This window comes from Phyllobates terribilis, unplaced genomic scaffold (assembly GCF_046119375.1).
Source record: "Phyllobates terribilis strain yellow unplaced genomic scaffold, ASM4611937v1 Scaffold_7__3_contigs__length_470593459, whole genome shotgun sequence".
NCBI lineage: Eukaryota > Metazoa > Chordata > Amphibia > Anura > Dendrobatidae > Phyllobates > Phyllobates terribilis.
The window spans coordinates 373125252-373151628 of NW_027362767.1; the positions used below are offsets into that span (position 1 = coordinate 373125252).

A 26377-nucleotide genomic window follows, 5' to 3' on the forward strand; every position below is an offset into this window, starting at 1 on the left:
CAGAACCTTATTAATGACATCCTGAGACCTTTGATTGGTAAGAATGTGGTTGTGTATTTGGATGACATTTTGATTTATTCACCAGATCTAGAGTCCCATTGGCAGAGTGTATGTGCAGTTTTGCAGTTATTGAGTGATAATTCACTCTTTGCTAAACTGGAGAAATGTGAGTTCGCTGTGCAGAAAATTAGTTTTTTGGGCTACATTGTCTCCAGCAAGGGCTTTGAGATGGACCCTGTGAAGGTTCAGGCTGTGCAGGAATGGCCTAGGCCTATTGGTTTGAAATCTATACAGAGATTTTTGGGTTTTGCCAATTATTACAGGAAATTCATTAAGAATTTTTCTGTAATTGTTAAGCCTCTAACCGATCTCACCAGGAAAGGTGCGAATATGGTCCAGTGGACTACTGAGGCCATTGAAGCATTTAAGTATCTCAAAGAGAGGTTCAGTTCTGCCCCTATCCTTATGCAGCCTAATGAGACCAAGCCTTTTTGGTCGCGGTCGATGCTTCATCGGTGGGTGTCGGAGCAGTCTTGTCTCAGGAGAATAGGGATGGAGTACATCCTTGTGCCTTCTTTTCGAAAAAAATTTCGGAAACCGAACTGAATTATGATGTTGGAAATCAGGAGTTGCTGGCTATTAAACTTGCGTTTGAACATTGGCGTCATTTTTTGGAAGGTGCTAGATTTCCTATTCAGGTTTTCACAGATCATAAGAATTTGATCTATCTGGATGCTGCCAAGCGCTTGAATGCCCGTCAAGCTAGGTGGGCACTTTTTTTTTCTCGGTTTCATTTTTCTGTTACCTATATCCCTGGTACTGAGAATGTTAAAGCCGATGCTTTATCTCGCAGCTTCTCTCCTATGGTCGGTGCTGAGGAGGAGGAGAGCATTTTTCAGAAAGGAGTTGTGGTGGCGGCATTGGACTCCGTTTTGGAGGATGGGATTCTGAAAGCTCAAGATGATGCCCCATCTAACACTCCCCATGGGAGGTTGTTCATGCCTAGAACCTTTAGGAGAGATTTATTTGTGGAGTGTCATCCATGAATTTCTGAGACTAAGAGACTTATCAGTCGCAGTTTTTGGTGGACTGGATGGCAGAAAGAAGTCATCAAGTGGGTGCGTCAGTGTACTGTGTGTGCTAGGTCAAAGGCTTCACATACTCCTGCTGCGGGGTTGCTTTGCCCTCTGGTGGTTCCTAGTGCGCCTTGGACGCATCTCACAATGGATTTTATTACTGATCTTCCTGTGTCCGAGGGTTTTACTGTCATCTGGGTGGTCGTGGACTGTTTTAGTAAGATGTGTCATTTGGTTCCATTCATTAAGTTGCCCTGCGCCAAGACACTCGTTAAGGCGTTTGTTAAGGAGATTGTCAAGCTTCATGGCGTTCCCACAGATATTGTTTCTGATAGAGGATCTCAGTTTGTGGCTCGCTTTTGGCATGCTTTTTGTGACAGGTTGGGAGTCCATTTGTCATTTTCGTCTGGGTATCATCCTGAGTCTAATTGACAGACTGAAAGAAAGAACCAGGATGTAGAACAGTTTTTGCGTTGTTTTGTGGCGGTCTGGTGGACAATCAAGAGGTGTGGTCTGAGTTTCTGCCTCTCGCGGAATTTGCTCTTAACAATCATACATCCTCCTCTGCTGGGTGTTCTCCTTTTTTTTGCTGTACTGGGAGACATCCGTCTTTTAGTTCTTTCTCCAAACTGGGGTCGGCGGTGCCGGAGGAGGAGAATTTTTCCGGTGATTTGGAGAGATTTGGACTAATGTACGTTGCAACCTTCAAGAGGCTAACAAGAAGTCCAAGAAGTATTTTGACAGGAAACATGAGGTTTTGTTTGCTGTGGGTGACATGGTTTGGTTGTCCTCAAGGAACCTGCAGTTGAGGATTCCCTCTAAAAAACTGGGTCCTAAGTTTGTGGATCCATTTAAAGTGCCTCAGGTTGTTAACCCGTCTGCTGTTAGGTTGGATGTCCCTACTTCCTGGAAGATTAATCCTGCGTTTCATGTTTCCTTGTTGAAAAAGGCTGATGTATCAGATAGGGATGCCACTGTCACAGTTCCTCCTGTGGTGGAAGACGGTGAATATGAAATTTCTCGTATCTTGAATTCTAGATGGCATAAAGGGAGATTACAGTGTCTTGTCTCTTGGAAGGGTTTCGGTCCCGAAGACAACTCCTGGGTAAAGACGGATGATGTCTCTGCTCCTAGGCTTGTTAAAGCTTTCCACAAGAGGTTTCTGGATAGGCCTGGGCCTGGAGGATACGGAGGATCCTCATAAAAGAGGGGGTACTGTTAGAACCCTCCTGTTTGTTTTTTCCATCTTGTGTTTTGCGGCCACGTGACCATCTGCCTTTATATTCCAGCTCCACCATTTTGGCTGTGCTGGACTTCAGTGTTTGACTGTTTCTCTAGCCAGGTGCTTCGGTGCCTTTCTCTGTCAGTTCGCTTGGTCCTTCTTGGACCTCTAGTACCTTTTTGTCAGTTTATCTTTTGTGTTCTGCAACAACTTCTCTGTTTAGGAGGTGTCCCATTTTTGTCCCAGTCCTTAGTTCTTTTAGGGACCCCTCCCCTTATGCTATAGGTCTTCGTTCAGACTAGCCGAGGACTAAGGCGGGTCTGTTCACTAGGAACAGGCAGCCCGCTACATCGTAGGGATTCAGCTTAGTCTTACCGTAGGGACAGCTTTCCCCTATCTTTCCTTAGTACTTGTTAAAGATCATAACACTAAGCTTGCCGCTACCTTCTCTTTGTGGGGGCTTGCCAGAAGCGGAGGGCCACTGGTTGAGGTAGTTGGCCCTGGAAGTCTCCAAAGTTGCAGCTGTTCTATCCCAGGCGGGCGGAGAAGGAAGGGTGAGACTGTGTAATGTTGTACCATCTTGGGTATTTGCTCGGACTTCTCTGTGTGTTTATTGTCTGCTTTGTGGTTCAATAAAGTATTTTTCTATGCTGTTTTACTCTCACCCTTTGTTGTCTGAGTAGTGTTACGCTCACAGAAAACCCCGGGTCCTCACAGACTCTGTAGAAACCCAAGAACGAGGCTTTGCCCTGTCTTGAATAGAGTGGAAGTGGACATGCTCAGACTTGCTCCATTCTTTGTCATTTGGACTGCTGGAAGCAGCTGAGTACAATGCTCAGATTTGTCCAGCAATCCCATAGACAGTAAATGGAGTGGAGGTGGGGCATGCGTATTTCCATTCCATTTGAGACTAGGACGCAGATCCCCGTTATTTGAGGTCCCAATGGTTGGACACCAAGCATCAGCAAGTTATTCCCCATCCGTTGTGTGAAAAAAAATATGATTGTACTGTCTTAACCAATTATTAAGTTTTTATTATTAAACATGCATCAAAATATGCTCACTCCTCAACACTGAAGTTACAACACCAAGAAGGGAAAATCGTGGAGTTCTGGAAATCACAGGCTGGATTGACATGTTAATGATCTGCAAATAATGAAAAAATGGAAACAAAATTTTCAAAATATCTCGATTTATTCAGCCACACACAAAAATCCCTGCACTTACACGCCTTGGCTGCTATCAATGAGGTTATTAATGGTTGTCTGAAGAATGTTCTACACTTTGGCAATATCCGCTTGCTGTCAGCTGCCTGTGCAGTTGCCAACCAAGGGCGCCCCAGATGTACTTGATGGTAGACAAGTCCGGAGATGCTGCAGGGCATGGTTGCATGTTTCGGCCACGCCGGCTTCTCACGGTAGCACAAGCAATTTGCAGCCTGGCGATATCATATTGAAAAACAGCTCCTGAGACACTTTGGAGAAATGGTTGTGCCACTGGTTCAAGCACCAAATCGATGTAATGCGAGCTGTTAGTGTACCTGGAATCAAGACTAGAGGAATCGGGCTTCCCTACATTATGCCGCCCCACACCATAATCCTGGAAGTAGGACCAGTGTCATATTCCCTTGTGCCCACATGGTCTTGTCAGGTTCGGAGAATGGAACGTAGTGATTCAATCTGAACTGCATGTAAAATTAGATGTAACTAAGTTACATCAGTGTCTACAGATTCATCAGAATGCATCTGCACGACATTGGGCTACGAGCCAGACATCCAGCTACAGGTGTGCCATTGACCTCATGCCTTCACTCTGAAAGGCTATCATGGTGCAGAGCAAAATGGCAATGGCAGATGGAGGTCTACCCACTTCAGAGATGAGTCCCGCTTTTGTCTTGGATGCAATGATAGCCAGAGATTGGTCTGGTGACCACGTGGACAACGTTATGACGAGACGTTACCAAGTTATTGATGGATTAAAAGTTGGCTTGTAAAAGTAATTTCATATAAATATATACACATATACGGTATATCTCCATCTAAGGCAGGGCAATAAGCAGGTTGTAATTTAGAGAAGGGTGTTGTAAACATGAGGATGACTGATTATATGCTCCTAGTTTTGTATCCTATCTAAGCAGACGTATCTCATAGTCCATCTCATATTTCCAAAAGGAGAAAAATTTGCGCAAGTGTTCTGAAATTTTGGGTTGTACAAAGTTTTCCATAATTTGTGAAATAAATGTTTGATTTGTGCTAAAATCAATTCAGGATGAAAGATCTTGTAAAACCTGACCAACCATTTCAAAGACTACAAATAGACCATATTCAGATGTATACGTGTGCTGTCTAAGTCCCAGTAGGTCTTGTGGACATGCTTTCCTTGGGTAGAGACAGGGTCGGACTGGGGTGTCTGGGGCCCACAGGGAGAACTGACTCTAGGGGCCCACCTACTGCCATATGCAAAAATCTGTTATCCGCTATCTCTGTTATAGTGGAGCATTGACTGGCGGCTCCTGCACATCTACTGTGCGACTCTAACTGCGATGTACAGTTACGGTAGTTTGCATTAAATGGGTTCTTTGGTTAAAACAAGTTATCACTAGTGTTGAGCATTCCGATACTGAAATATCGGGTATCGACCGATATTCGCGGTATCAGACTTCCGATACTGAGTTCCGATACTTTTACAATATCGAATACCGGAATCGGAAGTTCCCATAATGCCTGCGCTCTGCAGTGTCTCTGCGATCCAGCCTGTCATCAGAATGCCATCCCAGCGTGGGAGAATTCTCCTGCTCAAGCGCTGAGATTACATTATCTCCCTTACATTACAATTAAATGGAATAGCAGGAATTAATATTTTTTTAACACGTTAATGCCACAGCCAAGGTGGTTGTGGCATTACAGTGGTTGCCCAAATCGATGGGAACAGTGCTCACAGTGAAACATGAAAAGCCGGCAATTCATCAGCGGCATATACCGGTACCCGACAATTTAGAACAGAAAGAATAGAGCTTCACACATAGATTAGATAGATAGAAACATGTCAGTCACATATATAAGAAGTACAGTGACAGTATTGGTTACTGTACTTGTCATTTAGTGTTAAAGGATTTATTTAAAAAAATAATAGTGTTTTCATGCACCGTCTCTTTAAAAAAGCCGGCCGGCAATTCAGCATCGGTACCCGACAATTTAGAACAGAAATATAGAGCATCACACGTAGATTAGATAGATAGAAACATGTCAGTCACATATATATGAAGTACAGTGACAGTGTTGGTTACTGTACTTGTCATTTAGTGTTAAAATAAAGAATTTATAAAAAAAAAAAATTGGAGTGGGGTTCCCCGTAATTTTAGTCTCTAGCGGAGATTAAGCAGACGGCTGGGGCAGATGTTTGAAGCCTGGGAAGGGGGAAATACCCACGAAGCTTCCCAGACTACTAATATCAGCCCCCGGCTGAATACCTAGCCTTTACTAGCTATTAAAATGGGGGACCCCAAAAAAAATGACGTGGGGTCCCCCCTATTTTAATAGCTAGCAAAGGCTAGGCAGACAGCTGGGGGCTGATATTAATAGCCCAGGAAGGGTGCCATGAATATTGGCCCTCTCCCAGGCTAGAAACACCAGCCGTTAGCCGCCCCAGAAAAGGCGCATCCATAGGATGCGCCAATTCTGGCACTTAGCCTCGCTCTTCCCACTGCCCTGTAGCGGTGGCAGTGGGGTAATAGGGCTGGGGTTGATGTCAGCTTATAATGCCAGCTGACATCAAGCCCAGGTTAGTAATGGAGAGGCGTCTATAAAACACCCCCATTACTAACACCATAGTCAAAGTTAAAAAAAAACACAAACACCCAGAATAAAGTCCTTTAATTGAAATAAACACACAATTCTTTATTGTTCTAAATTAAACCATACTTACCGTCACGCCCGTTCCAGCTGAAGCCAACGATCTCCTGCAATAAAAGTAAAATAATAAAGCAACATCATCCTTACCTTTCCATGGTTCCCAGGACGGCTTCAGTTCTGCTACATTCACATGACAGGCTGGATTGCAGCAGAAAGCTGTCATCCAGCCTATAATGCCGCAGACACTGAGAAGCGCAGGCATGCTTGCGCTCCTCAGTGTCTGGCTGTGACGGCATCCAGATGAGCCGACAATGAACTCAGCTCACCTCATGCACGTCACTGACAGCGTGGGAGAATTCTCCTGCGCATGCGGTGAGCGTGAGAGACTCGGCTCATCTGGATGCCGTCACAGCCTGACACTGAGGAGCGCAAGCATGCCTGCGCTTCTCAGTGTCTGCAGGATGACAGGCTGGATGGCAGCTTTCTGCTGCGATCCAGTCTGTCATCTCGATGTAGCAGAGCTGGGGCTGTCCTGGGAACCATCGAAAGGTAAGGATGATGTTGGTTTATTATTTTTCTTTTATTGCAGGAGATCGTTGGCTTCAGCTGGAATGGGCGTGATGGTAGGTATGGTTTAATTTAGAACAATAAAGAATTGTGTGTTTATTTCAATTAAAGGACTTTATTCTGGGTGTTGTGTTCTTTTAAATACTTTACTAGATATTAATGGCGGTCATGTCTAATATTGTCGTGACCCCATGAATTTCGGGCTTAGGGCCAGCTGATAATGCCAAGCTGGCCCTAACCCCTTTATTACCCAGTGAGCCACCGCACCAGGGACCTGGATGATTTGAGTACAGCGCCAGAAGATGGCGCTTCTATGAACGTGCCATTTTCTGGGGTGGCTGCGGACTGCAATTTGCAGCGGGGGGGGGGCAGAAAGCTTGGGCCTCCCTGCGATGCGAATTCCAGCCCCCAGCTGCCTAGTTGTACCTGGCTGGACACAAAAATAGGGCGAAGCCCCACGTATTTTTTTTTTTAATTATTTCATGAAATTCATGAAATAATTAAGAAAAAAAGGGCTTCCCTATATTGTTGTGTCCGGCCAGGTACAAATAGGCAGCTGGTGGTTGGGGGCAGCCCGTTCCTGCCTGCTGTACCTGGCTGGACACAAATATAGTGCGAAGCCCCACATCAATTTTTTTAAATTATTTCAGGAAATTCAGGAAATAATTTTAAAAAAATTGACGTGGGGCTTCGCACTATATTTGTGTCCAGCCAGGTACAGCAGGCAGGAACGGGCTGCCCCCAACCACCTGCTGCCTATTTGTACCTGGCCGGACACAACAATATAGGGAAGCCCTTTTTTTCTTAATTATTTCATTTAGTTCATGAAATAATTAAAAAAAAAAAAAAAAAAACGTGGGGCTTCGCCCTATTTTTGTGTCCAGCCAGGTACATCTAGGCAGCTGGAGGCTGGAATCTGCAGCGCAGGGAGACCCAAGCTTTCTGCCCCCCCCCCGCTGCAAATTGCAGTCCGCAGCCACCCCAGAAAATGGCGCGTTCATAGAAGCGCCATCTTCTGGCGCTGTACCCAACTCATCCGGGGCCCTGGTGCGGTGGCTCACTGGGTAATAAAGGGGTTAGGGCCAGCTTGGTATTATCAGCTGGCCCTAAGCCCGAAATTCATGGGGTCACGACAATATTAGACATGACCGCCATGAATTTCTAGTAAAGTATTTAAAAAAAACACAACACCCAGAAAAAAGTCCTTTAATTGAAATAAACACTCAATTCTTTATTGTTCTAAATTAAACCATACCTACCATCACGCCCATTCCAGCTGAAGCCAACAATCTCTTGCAATAAAAGCAAATTAATAAACCAACATCATCCTTACCTTTCGATGGTTCCCAGGACAGCTCCAGCTCTGCTACATCGAGATGACAGACTGGATCGCAGCAGAAAGCTGCCATCCAGCCTGTCATGCCGCAGGCAGACACTGAGAAGCGCAGGCATGCTTGCGCTCCTCAGTGTCAGGCTGTGACGGCATCCAGATGAGCCGAGTCTCTCACGCTCACCGCATGTGCAGGAGAATTCTCTCGCGCTCTCAGTGACGTGCATGAGGTGAGCTAAGTTCATTGTCGGCTCATCTGGATGCCGTCATAGCCAGACACTGAGGAGCGCAAGCATGCCTGCGCTTCTCAGTGTCTGCCTGCGGCATGACAGGCTGGATGGCAGCTTTCTGCTGTGATCCAGCCTGTCATGTGAATGTAGCAGAGCTGGAGCCGTCCTGGGAACCATGGGAAGGTAAGGATGATGTTGCTTTATTATTTTACTTTTATTGCAGGAGATCGTTGGCTTCAGCTGGAATGGGCGTGATGGTAAGTATGGTGTAATTTAGAACAATAAAGAATTGTGTCTTTATTTCAATTAAACGACTTTATTCTAGGTGTTTGTGTTTTTTTTTAACTTTGACTATGGGGTTAGTAATGGGGGTGTGTTATAGACGCCTCTCCATTACTAACCTGGGCTTGATGTCAGCTGGCATTATAATCTGACATCAACCTCAGCCCCATTACCCCACTGCCACCGCTACAGGGCATTGGGAAGAGCGAGGCTAAGTGCCAGAATTGGCGCATCCTATGGATGCGCCATTTCTGGGGCGGCTGACAGCTGGTGTTTCTAGCCTGGGAGGGGGCCAATATTCATGGCACCCTTCCTGGGATATTAATATCAGCCCCCAGCTGTCTGCCTAGCCTTTGCTAGCTATTAAAATAGGGGGGACCCCATGTCATTTTTTTGGGGGTGGGTCCCCCATTTTAATAGCTAGTAAAGGCTAGGTATTCAGCTGGGGGCTGATATAAGTAGTCTGGGAAGCTCCGTTGGTATTACCCCCTTCCCAGGCTTCAAACATCTGCCCCAGCCGTTTGCTTAACCTCCGCTAGAGACTAAAATTACCGGGAACCCCATGCCAATTTTTTTTTAAGAAATCCTTTATTTTAATACTAAATGACAAGTACAGTAAGCAACACTGTCTCTGTATTTCATATATATGTGACTGACATGTTTCTATCTATCTAATCTATGTGTGAAGCTCTATTCTTTCTGTTCTAAATTGTCGGGTACCGGTGTATGCCGCTGCTGAATTGCCGGCTTTTCATGTTTCACTGTGAGCACTGTTCCCATCGATTTGGGCAACCACCTCCCCCAATACATTCTACATTATTCTTAGTTGTTTTCCTTCATGTAGAATTAACCTACAAGGAAAGAAAGGGTTTATTTTCATTCCGATATTTGTGTCCCATTGACTTGCATTGGTTTCCGGTATCGGAATCGGCGATATCCGATACTTTTTGAGTTTCGGCCCGATCCAATCCGATCCGATATTTCCTGATATTGGAAGGTATCCCTCAACACTAGTTATCACCGATCCATGGGATCCACAGGATCGGTGATCACTTATTGATCGTTTGGGTCCGAACATTGGAAACTGCACTGATCGGAAAAATGTGGAACGCTTATCCCTGACAGGACACTTATCCCCATTTTAAAATGCAGCGACAGGTGGGACATCTGACTGCAACCTCATTCATTCTCTTGGGGGCTTCCAAAAAAGAGCAGCGCTCACAGTCACTGAGGGAATGAATGGATCAGTGGTCGCATCTCACATGCCACTCCAGTCTAATGAGGAGAAAAGCTTCACATTCTGCCGATTGTGTCCCAGCAGTCAGACCCCCACCAATCAATATTATCACTGATCCTGTAGAGAGGTGATTACTTCTTTTCACCAGAGAACCCCTGTAAGTGCATCTCTGCCGCTCTGGTCCAAGTATTTAATCTCTAAGGTCACGGCCCCACTATCAGTATTTGGTCAGTATTTGTTCTCAGGAGTGGAAGCCAAAACCAGGTGAGGAACAATCAGAGAAAAGGTAGAATAGAAACAAGTCACCAATTCTGCATTTATCTCCTACTCCTTGTTTTGGCAGCGACTCCTGAGAAAAAATACTAAACAAATACTAATGGTGGGGCTGTGGCCTAATGGAAAAAAATCTTTTCCTAGTTAATATCAGCAAGAACAAAATGACCGCTATACACAACACAGTTCACTATATCAACACCAATAATACCACATACAAAAGGGACAAATATCGCCACACCATGACTAGATCACATGTTACCACCACATAGTGACCGAATAATACCACATACATGGAACAAATACGGCCACACCATGACCAGACCACATATTACCACCCCAAAGTGACCAAATACTACAATACTGATCATGAATACAAACCACAATACTAACAACACTGTTATTACCACCAGCGACATTATACACAGGAGCTCTGTATATAGTGTCAGTGTACAGGTAATACAGTGATCACCAGTGACATTATACACTGGAGCTCTGTATATAGTGTACAGGTAATACAGTGGTCACCAATGACATTATACACAGAAGCTCTGTATATAGTGTATACGTAATACAGTGATCACCAGTGACATACACAGGAGCTCTGTATATACTATATACACACGTGGTCAGAATTGTTGGTACCCCTCGTTTAATGAAAGAAAAACCCACAATGGTCACAGAAATAACTTGAATCTGACAAAAGTAATAATAAATTAAAAATCTATGAAAATGAACAAATGAAAGTCAGACATTGCTTTTCTGCTTCCACTGAATTTTTAAAAAAATAAACTCATGAAGTCGGCCTGGACAGAAATGATGGTACCCCTGAAAATAATGTGACAAAAGGGACATGTTAAATCAAGTTGTGTCCACTAATTAGCATCCCAGGTGTCTACAATCTTGTAATCAGTCAGTAGGCCTGTATATAGGGCTACAGATACTCACTGTGTTGTTTGGTGACATGGTGTGTACCACACTCAACATGGACCAGAGGAAGCAAAGGGAAGAGTTGTTTCAGGAGATTAGAAAGAAAATTATAGAAAAGCATGTTAAAGGTAAAGGTTATAAGACCATCTCCAAGCAGCTTGATGCTCCTGTGACTACAGTTAGACATATTATTCAGAAATTTAAGATCCATGGGACTGTAGCCAACCTCCCTGGACATGGCCGCAGGAGGAAAATTGATGACAAATCAAAGAGACGGATAATATGAATGGTAACGAAAGAGTCCAGGAAAACTTCTAAAGAGATTAAAGGTGAACTTCAAGCTCAAGGAACACCAGTGTCAGATCGCACCATCCGTCGTTGTTTGATCGAAAGTGGACTTTATGGGAGACGACCAAGGAGAACACCATTGTTGAAAAAAAAAAATAATAAAAAAGCAAGACTGGAATTTGCCAAACTACATGTTGGCAAGCCACAAAGCTTCTGGGAGAATGTACTATGGACAGATGAGACAAAAATGGAAGTTTTTGGCAACGCACATCAGCTTTATGTTCACAGACGGAAAAATGAAGCATATCAAGAAAAGAACACTGTCCCTACTGTGAAACATGGAGGAGGCTCTGTTATGTTCTGGGGCTGCTTTGCTGCATCTGGCACAAGGTGTCTTGAATCTGTGCAGGGTACAATGAAATCTCAAGACTATCAAGGGATTCTAGAGAGAAATGTGCTGCCCAGTGTCAGAAAGCTTGGTCTCAGTCGCAGGTCATGGTCTTGGACCAGGATAATGACCCAAAACACACAGCTAAAAACATCCAAGAATGGCGAAGAGGAAAACCTTGGACTATTCTGAAGTGGCTTCTATGAGCCCTGACCTAAGTTCTATTGAACATCTTTGGAAAGAGCTGAAACATATCGTCTGGAAAAGGCAACCTTCACACACGAGACAACTGGAGCAGTTTGCTCATGAGGAGTGGCCAAAATGGCTGTCGAGAGGTGCAGAAGTCTCATTGACAGTTACAGGAATCGTCTGATTGCAGTGATTGCCTCAAAAGGTTCAACAAAATATTAAGTTAAGAAGAAAACCATCATTTCTGTCCAGGCCGATTTCATGAGTTTAATTTTTTTTTTAATTCTGTGGAAGCAGAAAAGCAATGTCTGACTTTCATTTGTTCCTTTTCAAAAATTTGTAATTTATCAGATTCAAGTTATTTCTGTGACCATTGTCGGTTTTTCTTTCATTAAACGAGGGGTACCAACAATTTTGACCACGTGTGTAGTGTAAGTGTACATGTAATACACTGACTCACCAGTGACGTCTCTAGGTGAAGTCCTTCATCTTTGCTTTTCTTCTTCATCTGGCACAGACAGCCATCACTTCTTCCAGCCAGGAATCGTCTCTGCAGAAAATAACACACAGTTACCAATAACTGATCTCTTCTAGAGAATATTCCCACTTTCTCCCCCCGACTTCAACACTATACCAGTTGAAGAAAAAAAGCAACATAGTGCCGTCCGGCACAGTAACAGGACCCCTCTTTTGTCCCATCCCATGGAAAACAATTTCCTAAAAAGTAAATTATATTACAGAAGTAATAATGTAATAATAATAATTGGAATCTAAAGTAATAATGTTCCCCACTGGCCACCATAAACTAATAAAGTATGTTCCTCAATCTGGCCCCCAAACAATAATTAAGTCCCTTGTCTAGCCAGGCACCCCCATATGTCCCTTCTGGCCCCCATTTGTCCAGTGTGACCCCTCCACATATTTATCCTAGCACACATGTATCGAGCCTGCCCCCTCCCATATACCCATCCTAGCCTCCCCCATGTGGCCAGCCTGCCCCCCCCCACATATCCACCCTTGCCTCCATGTTTCCAGCCTGCCTCCCCATATATCCCCCCATATATCCTCCATGTGTCCTGCTTGCCCCCTACATATCCACCCTGGCCCCCATGTGTTCAGCCTCCCCCCATATATCCATCCTGCTCTTCCCTCCTGCATATATCCATCCTGACACCCCCCCATATATCCATCCTGGACTCCATGTGTCCAGCATGCCCCTATACATATCCATCCTGGCCTCCATGTGTCCAGCCTGCCCCACCCATATATCCATCCTGGCCTCCATGTGTCCAGCCTGCTCCCCCTACATATCCATCCTGGCCTCCATGTGTCCAGCCTCCGCCCTCATATATCCATACTGCCCTTACCCCCTGCATATATCCATCCTGACACCCCCATATATCCAGCGTGCCCCTCCATATATTTATGCTAGCCCACGTGTATCGAGCCCGCCCCACCACATATCCATCCTAGCCCCCCATGTGTCCAGCCTGTCGTCCCCCCCATATAAACATCCTGGCCTCCATGTGTTCAGCCTGCCCCCCCATATATCCATTCTGGCCTCCATGTGTTCAGCCTCCCCCCTCCCATATCCTGGCCTCCATGTGTCCAGCCTGCCCCCTCCCATATATCCATCCTGGCCTCCATGAGTCCAGCCTGCCCCCCCATATATCAATCCTGGTCTCCATGAGTCCAGCCTGCCCCCCCATATATCCATCCTGGCCTCCATGTGTCCAGCCTACCCCCCTATATATCCATCCTGGCCTCCATGTGTCCAGCCTGCCCCCCCATATATCCATCCTGTCCTCCATATGTCCACCCTGCTCCCCATATATCCATCCTGGCCTCCAAGTGTCCAGCCTGCCCCCCATATATCCATCCTGTCCCCTATATATCCATCCTGGCCTCCATGTGTCCAGCCTGCCCCACCCATATATCCATCCTGGCCTCCATGTGTCCAGCCTCCGCCCTCATATATCCATACTGCCCTTACCCCCTGCATATATCCATCCTGACACCCCCCATATATCCAGCGTGCCCTTCCATATATTTATGCTAGCCCACATGTATCGAGCCCGCCCCCCACATATCCATCCTAGCCCCCCATGTGTCCAGCCTGTCGTCCCCCCATATAAACATCCTGGCCTCCATGTGTTCAGCCTGCCCCCCATATATCCATCCTGGCCTCCATGTGTTCAGCCTCCCCCCTCCCATAGATCCATCCTGGCCTCCATGTGTCCAGCCTGCCCCCTCCCATATATCCATCCTGGCCTCCATGAGTCCAGCCTGCCCCCCATATATCCATCCTGGTCTCCATGAGTCCAGCCTGCCCCCCCATATATCCATCCTGGCCTCCATGTGTCCAGCCTACCACCTTATATATCCATCCTGGTCTCCATGTGTCCAGCCTGCCCCCCCATATATCCATCCTGTCCTCCATATGTCCACCCTGCCCCCCATATATCCATCCTGGCCTCCAAGTGTCCAGCCTGCTCCCCATATATCCATCCTGTCCCCCATATATCCATCCTGGCCTCCATGTGTCCAGCCTGCCCCACCCATATATCCATCCTGGCCTCCATGTGTCCAGCCTGCTCCCCCTACAAATCCATCCTGGCCTCCATGTGTCCAGCCTCCGCCCTCATATATCCATACTGCCCTTACCCCCTGCATATATCCATCCTGACACCCCCCATATATCCAGCGTGCCCTTCCATATATTTATGCTAGCCCACGTGTATCGAGCCCGCCCCCCCACATATCCATCCTAGCCCCCCATGTGTCCAGCCTGTCGTCTCCCCCATATAAACATCCTGGCCTCCATGTGTTCAGCCTGCCCCCCCATATATCCATCCTGGCCTCCATGTGTTCAGCCTCCCCCGCCATAGATCCATCCTGGCCTCCATGTGTCCAGCCTGCCCCCTCCCATATATCCATCCTGGCCTCCATGAGTCCAGCCTGCCCCCCTTATAGATCCATCCTGGTCTCCATGAGTCCAGCCTGCCCCCCCATATATCCATCCTGGCCTCCATGTGTCCAGCCTGCCCCCCTATATATCCATCCTGGTCTCCATGTGTCCAGCCTGCCCCCCATATATCCATCCTGGCCTCCAAGTGTCCATCCTGCCCCCATATATCCATCCTGTCCCCCATATATCCATCCTGGCCTCCATGTGTCCAGCCTGCCCCCCCATATATCCATCCTGGCCTCCATGTGTCCAGCCTGCCCCCCCATATACTCATCCCCCTTTGCCTGAGTCCAGCCAGGGCCCCCCCTTGTGTGTCCAGCCAGGTTTCCCCCTTGTGTGTCCAGCCAGGGTTCCCCCCTTGTGTGTCCAGCCAGGGTTTCCCCTTGTGTGTCCAGCCAGGGTTCCCCCCTTGTGTGACCAGCCAGGGTTCCCCCCTTGTGTGTCCAGCCAGGGTTCCCCCCTTGTGTGTCCAGCCAGGGTTCCCCCCTTGTGTGTCCAGCCAGGGTTCCCCCATTGTGTGTCCAGCCAGGGTTCCCCCATTGTGTGTCCAGCTGGGCCCCCCTTGTGTATCCAGCCAGGGTTCCACCTTGTGTGTCCAGCCAGCCTACCCCCTTGTGTGTCCAGCCGGGCCCCCCTTGTGTGTCCAGCCAGGGTTCCCCCCTTGTGTGTCCAGCCAGGGTTCCCCCCCTGTGTGTCCAGCCAGGATCCCCCCTTGTGTGTCCAGCCAGGCTACCCCCTTGTGTGTCTGTCCAGCTGGGCCCCCCCTTATGTGTCTGTCCAGCTGGGCCCCCCCTTGTGTGTCTGTCCAACTGGGACCCCCCTTGTGTGTTCAGCTGGGCCCCCCCTTGTGTGTTCAGCTGGGCCCCCCCTTGTGTGTCAAGCTGGGCCCCCCCTTGCGTGTCAAGCTGGGCCCCCCTTGCATGTCCAGCAGGGCCCCCCCTTGTGTGTCCAGCTGTTCCCCCCCCCTTGTGTGTCCAGCTGGGCCCCCCCTTGTGTGTCCAGCTGGGCCCCCACTTGTGTGTTCAGCTGGGCCCCCCTTGTGTGTCCAGCTGGGCCCCCCCTTGTGTGTCCAGCCAGTGCGTCCAGACCATTACACACACACAACTCTTACCTTCCTGCGCTCCCGTGCGGTGTCCTCCTACTCTTGAGTTGTGCGCCTCCTTCACAGCAGGCGCATGACGATGACGTCATACGCCGGCCGGCGAAGGGAGACACGCAGCTTCAGCTGCTTCACTGGGACGTGCGCCGCGGTGGTTCAGGTAATGAAAGCTGCGTGCGCGCGTCCCTGCATACACTGTGCCTGCGCTTTTAAAGGGCCCGTGCCCCTTAAAACCGCAGGATATTTTTTTGTTCTCTTCTCCCCCTCTCCTCTGCAGCAGGGGGCGGGGCCCACCGGGAAAATTCCCGGTATCCCGCCAGCCCAGACCGACCCTGGGTAGAGACCTCGCCTGCTGCAAAGGTAACATCAGCTTCTTAACAGATTTCTCTGCTATATGAAATAGTGCAGAGGGAAAACCTACCTGAGACAGTGGAGTATGACAGAGGAACACACTTCTCAAGACTGGTAATTGTAGAGATGCTGAAAGGGCTTCCAATGAACCCATAGCTACTGTACTGTATAATCCACAGCCAGAAGAAAACACAGAGCAAGTGGTGTTTTAACAGCAATACAGCTAAAATCTGTGAGCAAACACTTATTTGGTGCTTGAACTATCTTTAGCCTGTTTTCCACAGGGCAATTTTCCATTTTTTTGCATTTTCATTTTATTCCTATCTTTCTTCCGAGAGACATAACTGTTATATTTTTTCTATCAGCATAGCTGCATGAGGGCTTCTTTTTTTTGTGGGACGAGTTGTACTTTTGAATACTTTCATTCATTTTATCATGTAATGTACTGGAAATCAGAAAAAAATTCTAAGTGTGGCGAAATTACAAAAAAAGCGCAATGTTTTTGGGGGTTTGTTTTTATTATAAGGTAAACATTACCAAGAAATATGATTATCCTGGTCGTTATGATTACGGTGATACCAAACATGCATAGCAGGTGTTTGCTATGTAATCTGAGAGCAGCATGATGTACGGGAGAGACCCTGATTCCAGCGATGTATCACCTGCTGGGCTGTGTGTTGCTGTTTCTATAAAATCAGTGTTTCATTAGCAGGAGATTATCACTACAGGACTAGCTGTCTCGTGCCTCCTTGTCTTACCCCACCCACTTAACTAATTGGCAGCTTTCTGTCAATATACAGAGCGGGGTCATAAACGTTATTGCTGTGTGTGAAGAATATTCAAGATATAATCCAATATCAATCATTGTGCCCTGTTTGGCCAGGGATTATAGAGGTCTACAAATGTACGACTGTAACCAGACACTCTGCAAGTGAGGAGGCCCGAGAGGCAGGGAGTGATAAATACCTTACAGCAGCTGTGAACTGCCACAGGAAGGCCCCCTGTGACTTCCAAGCCATGTTCTTTGTATCAGACAATTATAATTCAACACCGAGTTATGGGAATACGATACATCCCAGTGATACACCGAATAGATTTTTGGAAACACATGAATCGGATGAATGTCACCCTGGCTTTCAGCACAGTCCAGCGCATAGAGAAAGGGAGATACACGACACAGCCTTGGTGCAGCCCCTGGGGCCAGTGTGCATGGTATCCACATGTAGCAGGGGCCCGGCTGGATCCAATGACACCAGAATCGGCTCCCTAGGACATTAAGGAAGTATAGCCCATTCTAGTTTTTGGAGTTTTTAGCCGAGGGGGTGGAGGCCAGGGGTGGAGATTTAGGTTCATCCAGGAGGCAGGAGGGGGAATGATCCAGATGGGTTAAGAGCTCCAGAGCCCTAGCTCCATTGTCTTTTTCTCTGGGAGGTTGAAAGGATACATCGTGTGGGAGAAGTCCTGCAACAAAGAGAGAGGGCCCCACAAGCCTCCCATGTGGCAGCCCCTCCCTCGCAAGCCAGGCCTTTTATCTGACTGGTAATTGACTCTTAATAACTGCTTTATATCTTTTGTACCACTACTATTGCGTTTGCATCTCAGACCATTATGTATGTACAACCCTTATGTATATAGTGTAATGTTTAGTGTGCCCTTAAGGTGCTTAAATATATAATTTAACCTTGGGCTGCTCTTTTATCTCGATCCATGAACACACACGTCCGTTGTTCGGCTTAATCCTCTTGCTACCGGGCAAGGTTTCTGACCCGATATAATCCCTGTTAATGGACCTGGGACTTATATCTAATAGAAACTGTTGGAAACCCCTCTGATGAAACATATGCAAAACGCGCGTCAGGGGCTCTCTGTGTGGCCACTATTCTAGGACTGTATGCACTCTTAATTAATTATATATATCTTTATATTGTGAACAAATCCTTCTACTGACTAGTATATGTAATGGAGATCTCTTCTAATGTTATAGGACTTATTTTTCAACAACTTTATATAGTGGGTATGATTATCTTTATGAATTTTTGACTAATGGATGCCCATGAGGGAATTACTTTTGACTATTTATCTATATAATTTGGATCCACTGAATATCTAATGTTATCCCCATTGATATCTATTCTATGTTGAAATAGCCTCATATTCTACTGGATACAGTAGGACATTTGTCCTATGTCTTTCAGCATATTGTCTGTTCACAAGAGTGCTTTACATTTGTAATTTATTTTGACCTGTTTATGTGGCCCTATCTGACTTTTCCCCTTATTTTGCTTTCTTTTATTGTATTCTTTGTTTCAATAAAGTATTTATTTTATAATAATACGGCTTTAGCTCCTGTGTTCCTTGTAGGTTTTATTTTTTCTAATAGAAACTGGTGGCAGCTCGACCAGGCCGACAAGGTTCTGCTTCACTGGGGCTAATGAAGGGACCCCTCAGTCTGTCGGGGTGTGAGCGAGTGTGGTGCCACGTCAATGACTGAGTGGGCCACCTCTTCTCACTCTCGGTGCCTTCCTGAACCCGTGTGGACAGGGGGTTTCTGTGTAGAACTGTTCCAATCTGACCTTATGCGTCCCCAAGGGGGTGTTGGTGCAAAGGGCAGATTCGTATCACATGATCCATCTGACATAATTGTGATGTCAGGCGGGAGGCGGAGTGTGGATTCTTCACAAGTGGTGGCAGCGGTAGAATTCTACAGGATCTCTCTGCTGCCATCCATCACACTGTGCATAGAAAAAATTGCGATCTCCTATGAACACCAGCACCTTTATGACAGGCATGAGTGTCTTCAGAAGACCCGTGGCCATCATGGTAACCTATCGGCACCCCATGATCACATCTCGGAGTGCCGATGGCAGTTAGAACAGCATGACTAACCCCCGGCACAGACTGGCAGCGACACTTGACAGGTTAACATCCGCAGATGAAGCTACAGTGCACTCGCAGCTGTTAAAGGGAGATGATGGCTGAATAGCGCAGCCATCATCTTCTGACAAAGATGAGGGCCCAGTTGTTCCCTAGACAGGAAAAACAGGGACAAAGGCAAAGACTTAAGATATACCAGTACATCATATGTCGGTAAGGGTTCCAAGGAGTTGTATGGTGAAAATAAGTTATCACATATTCACAGGATAGCTAACAACTTGTTGATCGATGTGGCTCTGACCACTAAGACCCACACCGATCGACAGAAGGGGGAACTAGTATCCTTAAACCAATTAGAATATCACTTATGTCAGCACTTGTCTTTCCTAGTAGCGACAGTCATATGTAGCTTGTAAATTGGCACACATAACATTTGCCTTGCCGCACTGAGGTTAGGACGCCTACTGCAAATATGAAGATAGCAATCGTTATCTCTATGAATTTCTTATAGGATCAGCAGCTTTAATATGTAATCTGAAAAAACAATCTGTATATTAATAATGTTTAAAAGGCCTAACTGAACCACAATAGAACGGTCTCAGACATAGGGCTTAGCATTTACGTATGTGCACCATCAGTGTTTTTCACTGACACATACAGTGATGAGAAAAAGGGTAACAATGTTTTGAACTTTTGACTTTCAGGCTCCATATCTCACCATCCACTACTGCTTTTAACATGAGACTACCATCATTTTATAGACAATCATCTTGGCTAGCTCTTACATAAATTTGACTTGAAACTGTTTAGCATATGATTAATTATGCAGATTCTTGTCATCTCACTGCATTGTTAATGTTTTGCTCCTAAAAATCTAAATTTTAATTTGTATTATTTTGTTATTGGCTATCACTATCACATAGTATTTTAACTCCCAGCTCCCCCCATGCAATACACATGCCCCCTGAAGAAACAGGGTGAAACGTGCGTTGGGGCTCTGGATAAGTTGATCTACTCCTCTCTAGATGCATGTGGATCCCTTGTCATTTTGCACTGATAATATGATTGTTTATAGCACATAGGAACCGCTTGTCATGATAAGTGATCACTGTGGATCTGGTGACTGATCTATTGATGAGCTTATTATAATTTTGATCTTTCTTGTTTATGCTAATCATACCCCAATGGGATACACATTACCTATCAGCATCTGTCATTGCATTTGAGTTAATGCTGCAGCCAATATAAGGCTGTGTTCACACTTTTAAGCACAGCAGCCCTTTGCCACATTTGGCTCTTTGTGCAGGGAAATGGTAAAATCACTTAATCTCGCAGGAAAAGCAACTTGTGTCACCTGCAAGACTGCATGACTGCTCATAATGACTGATTTTGCAAGTGAAACAGCTGTTTCCCTGCAAGATTAAAGAGGTTGGCCACTACTTCCGCTCCTTGGGATAGGCCATCAATATCTGATTGGTGATGGCTCAATATCTGGCACCCCCACTGATCAGCTGTTACCGGGACAGAGCAGCTCCATTAAAACTATAGTGGTTGTGACCAGGTACTGCAGATCCATTGGGCACTGGATATATACATTTGAATAGGGGGTCGACATGGAGTACCTGGCCATGGCCAATATAGAAATGACAGAGCTGCTGTGCTCAGGCAACATCTGAGAACTTCCAGGCAGTGCCCATAACAGCTGGTTGGCGGGGGTGCCAGGTTTTACATGCATGAGGTGTGTAATATGTCTGGAGCAGATGGGACACTGAGCTGAATAATATCAACATCAGCTGCTGAAGAACCTCTTTTTTAAATGAGATGGGACACTCCATGTTAGACAAGCATTGACTGAGGAGAAGGATCTACGACAGCTCACTAAGACCACTAGATAGCGTCTATGGAGCTCAGTAAAACCACTAGATAGCGTCTATGTAGAGCCACTCATCGATCATCTCTAGGTGCTGACATCAGAATGTGATGATAAAAGAGTAATCCGGGAACAAGATGATGACCTGCTCATGTAAGGGAGTGTGATCGGAGCTGCATTACCAGAAAATGCTCACTATACAGTGTAAGAATCTGTGGGGATCTTAAGCTATGAACTTCCAGTGGCCATGGAATCTGGTAACAGCTGATGGGTGGGGGCGGATAAGTCATCAGTATCTAAGTCCTGGATAAATTCTGCAAAGCAAATTTCCATATGTGTATGATGTACAGTACAAGCCATAAGTGGAGCAATTTTCTAGTAAGTTCTTAAAACAAAGTTGGAGATTCTCATTAAATGTATTGTCTGAGATTAGAAAAAAAAAGTATTTCCGATTTCCCATTGCTTTTAAAGCACCAATATGTTCCATATATTGTCTTCACTTACAGCAGTCCCTTTCCTCAATATGCAAAAACACCCACTGACTGCATAGAAATCCAATCCCTGGAATCTTTTCCTATAATAATAGACAACTCCTAGAATTGAGCATCAAACAACAATGACTTTTTGTTGTCCCACAACCACATCCTACATTTTTTTGGAACACTATAAAGAACACAGATGTAAGTACAGAAGTATCTATCGTATGTAGTAATCAGATAATTTCACTTAAAAACTGCTAAGGTCAATCTACTCTGCCCTCCCACAGGAGAAAGACCCCACGGTACTTTGTGTACAGTATGGAAACTCCTATACATACAAGTACATAGTTAAAGAGTAACTAAACCTCCTGGCTGATTCTTTATATTTATCAGGCACTTGAATTACCTGCAGATCAGTTGCGGTTCCGAGTCTAAAGACCCCCCACGATCATGCAAAAGACCCCTGAGAAGTGCATAGATCAGCAGACCATAGCGCACAGCTTCTGCCTGAGCGCGCACACTGAGTGGCATAAGGATTCAAAGGAAAGCAAAGGCTTCATACTCTAGGCTTTCCATTGAATCCATGCTCCGAGTTGTCTGTGCACACGGCAGAAACTGTGCGCCCATGTCTATAGATCTGTGCACTTTTCAGGGGTCTGGTGCGCGACTGGTGGTTGGTCTCGATTCAGAACAGCAACCGATGTGCAGGCAATTCAGGTGCCTGATAAATATGTAAAATAGAACCTCTTTTTCTGACACAGAGCCCAATGTTAGCTGCATATGCAGAGGTAGATTACAAAAACCTTACTGCATGCGGTCACCACTAGAGGGAGCTGAAGCTCTTACTTGCAACTGTGACTACATATAACTAACTCATTAATAAACAATACGCATTCGTAAGCTCCCTCTAGTGGAGGCTGCTGGGATTTTTTTTTTTTCATTTTAATTTAACTGTGATTTAGAGCAGATGGAAGTCTTGGCTGCTCTTTTTCAGATTATACTGTACTCTAGGTTTCATCCGGCAGATTCTAGTTTAGAAATTCCTCCAATGGTTTCATATATTTTTGTCAAGTAAGATGTTACGGGTTTGGTTTAAGTAGACTAGCGTAAAAAAAAAAAAAAAAGATCAGCTACAAATTCCTTTGCAGATGTGCCTGCCCTATACAGGTGTTGAAAGGGAGTAGGAATAGAAATTTGTGAAACTCTGAAGAGTGTCTGATTTGGGAATATTGAAATTTGAGGATTTTATCATTTTCTGGTAAGAACTTAAATTAATATGCTACTATATATGCATATCAATATGCACTGAAGAAGCAGAAATAAAGTATAAAGCATAGGGGACAGTGCTGCATTCCGAACTTCTGATGACACTGGGGTGGATTAAGCTCCCAATAAACAATATAACTAAGGTATAGTAACTGATCATTGTGCCTTCATCAAGCAGAACTAAAATGTAGACAACTCAGAAGAAAGGACAAATCAGGAATTACACACAGCGAGAATAACACTTAATGTTTTCTCACATCTGTGCAGAAAATGATCTCATCAGCGGAGTGCAAGAATCCTTCCATAAGCTGTTTTGCCAAGGTGTTATCTGTCCTCGGCCAACCATGCATGTATTATTAATGTAGGAAAAAGCAGCCATATAGCGCCCGTACGGGAAACAACCAAGAGAATCAAGCAAAGGCAAGCTAGATTTAACAAGAAAACATCCGCCTGACAGTGACTGGCAATGTTGGGTTCTGCCAACGCCAAGAGGCATCTAACGTGAACAAGAAATATCAATGAACACTGATGACATTGTGGTTTGTGAAAAAAATTCTAAAAAAATACGATAACAAAAACCTCTTTGGACATTAGTCTTCATAAAAAAAAACAGTGAGACATGCCTAATGTATTAAGATGCCCACTGCCTCTGGCCATCTGTACGGCAGAAAATCATACGTGCTATCATTTATGCTATTTTCTGGTGTAAATGATAGTAAATTTGTTGGACGCCAGAGGTCACACACCTTCATTAAGTGTCATCCACTTTTCAAAAAGTACCATGTGGAGGATAAAAAGAAGAAAGTTCTAAATCATTTGCAAATTTGGCACTATCATCGGCAACTTTTTCCTTCACATGGCAATTTTTTTTTTTTAATAAAAAAAAAGCAGCCTGTAATGTCATCAACAAACTACAGAGTGGATTTTGTTACAAAAATGCTGTGAACTTGCTGTATCTTTTCCTCTTTTGTTGCAAGGGATAAAACAGCACATTCACAAGACTCATAAAAAAAAAACGTTAATTCTTGATGATTTTCCATAAGGAATAGAAAAAAAAAAAAAAGATTAAAATCCACATGGCATGGTCTGAAAATTCACTGACGCGTTTCTGGCGTCTCAGCACCCTAATTTGTAGTGTGACACTTATGAATAAGGAGCTCTGTTATGTCAGAAACGTATCAGTGATACTACCAATAAGGGCACCGAAATGCCAGAAACGCGTCAGTGACACTACCAATAAGACACCAAAATGCTAGAAATGCGTCAGCGATACTACCAATAAGGCCATCGAAATGCCAGAAATGCGTCAGTGACAGTACCAATTAGGGTGTCGAGATGCCAGAAACGAGTCATTGACCCTACAAAAACGGGTGCTGAGATGCCAGAAACACATCAGTGACAGTACCAATAAGGGTGCTGAGATGTCATAAATGAGTCAGTGAATTTTCAGACCGTGCAAGGAGGATTTCAGCTTTTTTCTATTCCTTATGGAAAATTAATAAAGAAATAACTTTTTTTAATGAGATGTGCATGTGCCGTTTTCCCTTCAATCCTCAAAAAAATTTACCAAGTTGGAAGTCCACTACAGGAGTGGCACCCACAGATGTGGAAAAGACGTGAAAATGCAGACATAGTAAGCTCATATCTGATTTTCTTACGCATATCTAAAGGATAAAATGCTCAATGAAAATTCACAATGGGTCAAATTATTTCAAATCAGTACAGAGCTCAATTTCCATCTAAATGAGATTTTGTAAAATCTCATCCACAAAGCTTGCACCATAATACAGAGCAGGTTTTCTGAATGCAAATCACAATGCAAAACTTAAATAGGTTGTTCACTAGTTTAACAATGATGACCTATACTTAGGATAGATCTTCAGTGTGTGATCAGTGGGGGTGCGACACCTGGTACCCCCACCGATCAGCTAGTCTCAGTGCCGGCTGGAAGAACTCAGCTATGGGGCTGCTCCGTCTAATGATAGTGATACTGCACACCCGCCTCCTATTCAAATCAATATGGGACAGATTGCAGTATCTGGCTGCGGCCACCATTAGTAGACAGCAGTGATGAGTGAGCGTGCTCGTTTAACCCTTTCGTACGACACCACCAACAGCTGTTCTCGGTGCCGGCGGCGGCCAGAACTGCTCAGTTATGGAGCTGCTCTGTCTGCTAGTGATGAGCGAGCGTTCTCATTTAACCCTTTTGCCGAGCACGCTTGGGTGCTCGGTAAAAGGGTTAAATGAGCACACTCGCTCATCACTGGTAGACAGGGCAGCTCCATAACTGAGCAGTTCTGGCCGCCGCCGGCACCGAGAACAGCTGATGGTGGTGTCGCACCACCACCAATCAGACATTGAAGACCTATTCTAAGAATAGGTCATCAATGTTAAAGTAGTAGACAACCTCTTTAAGGTTGCCTTACATGGAATAAAACTGGCAGTTTCACAGGGCAGTTTTCTCATCATTATTTTGTAGTATTCATTAATCAGAATCCGGAGTACATGCAACTCTTAACATTGTGACAGCAGAGAGATCAGTCAGATTATTCTCCTACATTCTGGATAAAGGCGAGAGTTGGGTTTGGTATTCTGCCAAACATTGATGCCTCTTCCCTCAGCTCAATGGCTAGACACCTCTGCTATAAAGACTCGAGTCATCCCAGAGAGATTGGATGTTAGGTTTTCTATGATTTTCTCTGAGTATCTATTCAAAACTAATCTGTCTGTCCAAAATTAGATTGCATTAGTAATCAGATTTCAGTCTAATTTTATTTACACATATTCAAAATAAATTAACCAGTGGGTCACCATTGTCCATGTACTGCCCTTTGACAGTAGACCTAAAAGTCTAGAGTTATACTGCACATTATTTTTCATAAATGATCATGCTTTTAACACATCAAAAGATGAGAAGATCAGTCCTGAACTTCACCTCTCTGGTTTACTACCTGCCAATCTGCCAGACCGTGCACCGTGTAGCACAATAGCAGACTGAGTATACCAAGTATTATGTTTCAGGAATTAAAGGTAAGAAAACCACAGTACTGCTTAAAAAACTAAACTATTAGGCTGTGTGCCCATGATGAGTTTTTGGCACTGCGTAATCTTACTGCTTCAGCAAAGTGGATGGGATTTATAGAAATCTCTTACCCACTGGGCTTTTTTTATGTAGCATAAACAGATTTGTGGTGTGTGTGAAATCCGCAACTTGTCACTTTTTCTTCCGGGTATGCTGAGTTTTAGGTGCCGATTTTCTCCATAGCATTGCATTAGATGCAAAAAATCCACAAATAAAAAAAAAAATCATGTAATTTGCACATGATTGTATCAATAAAGTTTTGCCAAAGCCAAATACCAGGAAGTATTAAAAAAACAAAAACAAAAAAATAGCTTTATTTAAAGAAAGACATACCAAAATGACAAAAATGCATGTAAAAAAACCACACTCATAAACTCAATGAAAAAAAGGCAAGTAACCTTAAATGCAGAAAATGCAGTTTCTGCTTGAAAGATTTGCCGTTTTGACCTCCTGAAAAAAAAAAAATCATGTGAACATACCCCTATAATCTCCACTTGATTGAAGTGTCAGATTCTCTTTTGGACA

The 26377-nt window shown here is 45.0% G+C and overlaps 1 protein-coding gene across 3 annotated transcripts in view; it reads right to left on the reverse strand.

The window, feature by feature from the left end:
• Positions 1–26377, reverse strand: part of CYSLTR1 (cysteinyl leukotriene receptor 1) — a 75974-nt gene that overhangs the window by 42912 nt on the left and 6685 nt on the right. Inside the window, exon 2 of one of the 3 annotated variants that reach the window (XM_073641363.1) lies at positions 12324–12413. The exons of the other annotated variants lie outside the window; for them this stretch is intronic. The gene's annotated coding sequence lies outside the window, so the exon portion shown is untranslated. The remainder of the gene's footprint in view (positions 1–12323; positions 12414–26377) is intronic. 3 annotated transcript variants of the gene reach the window in all.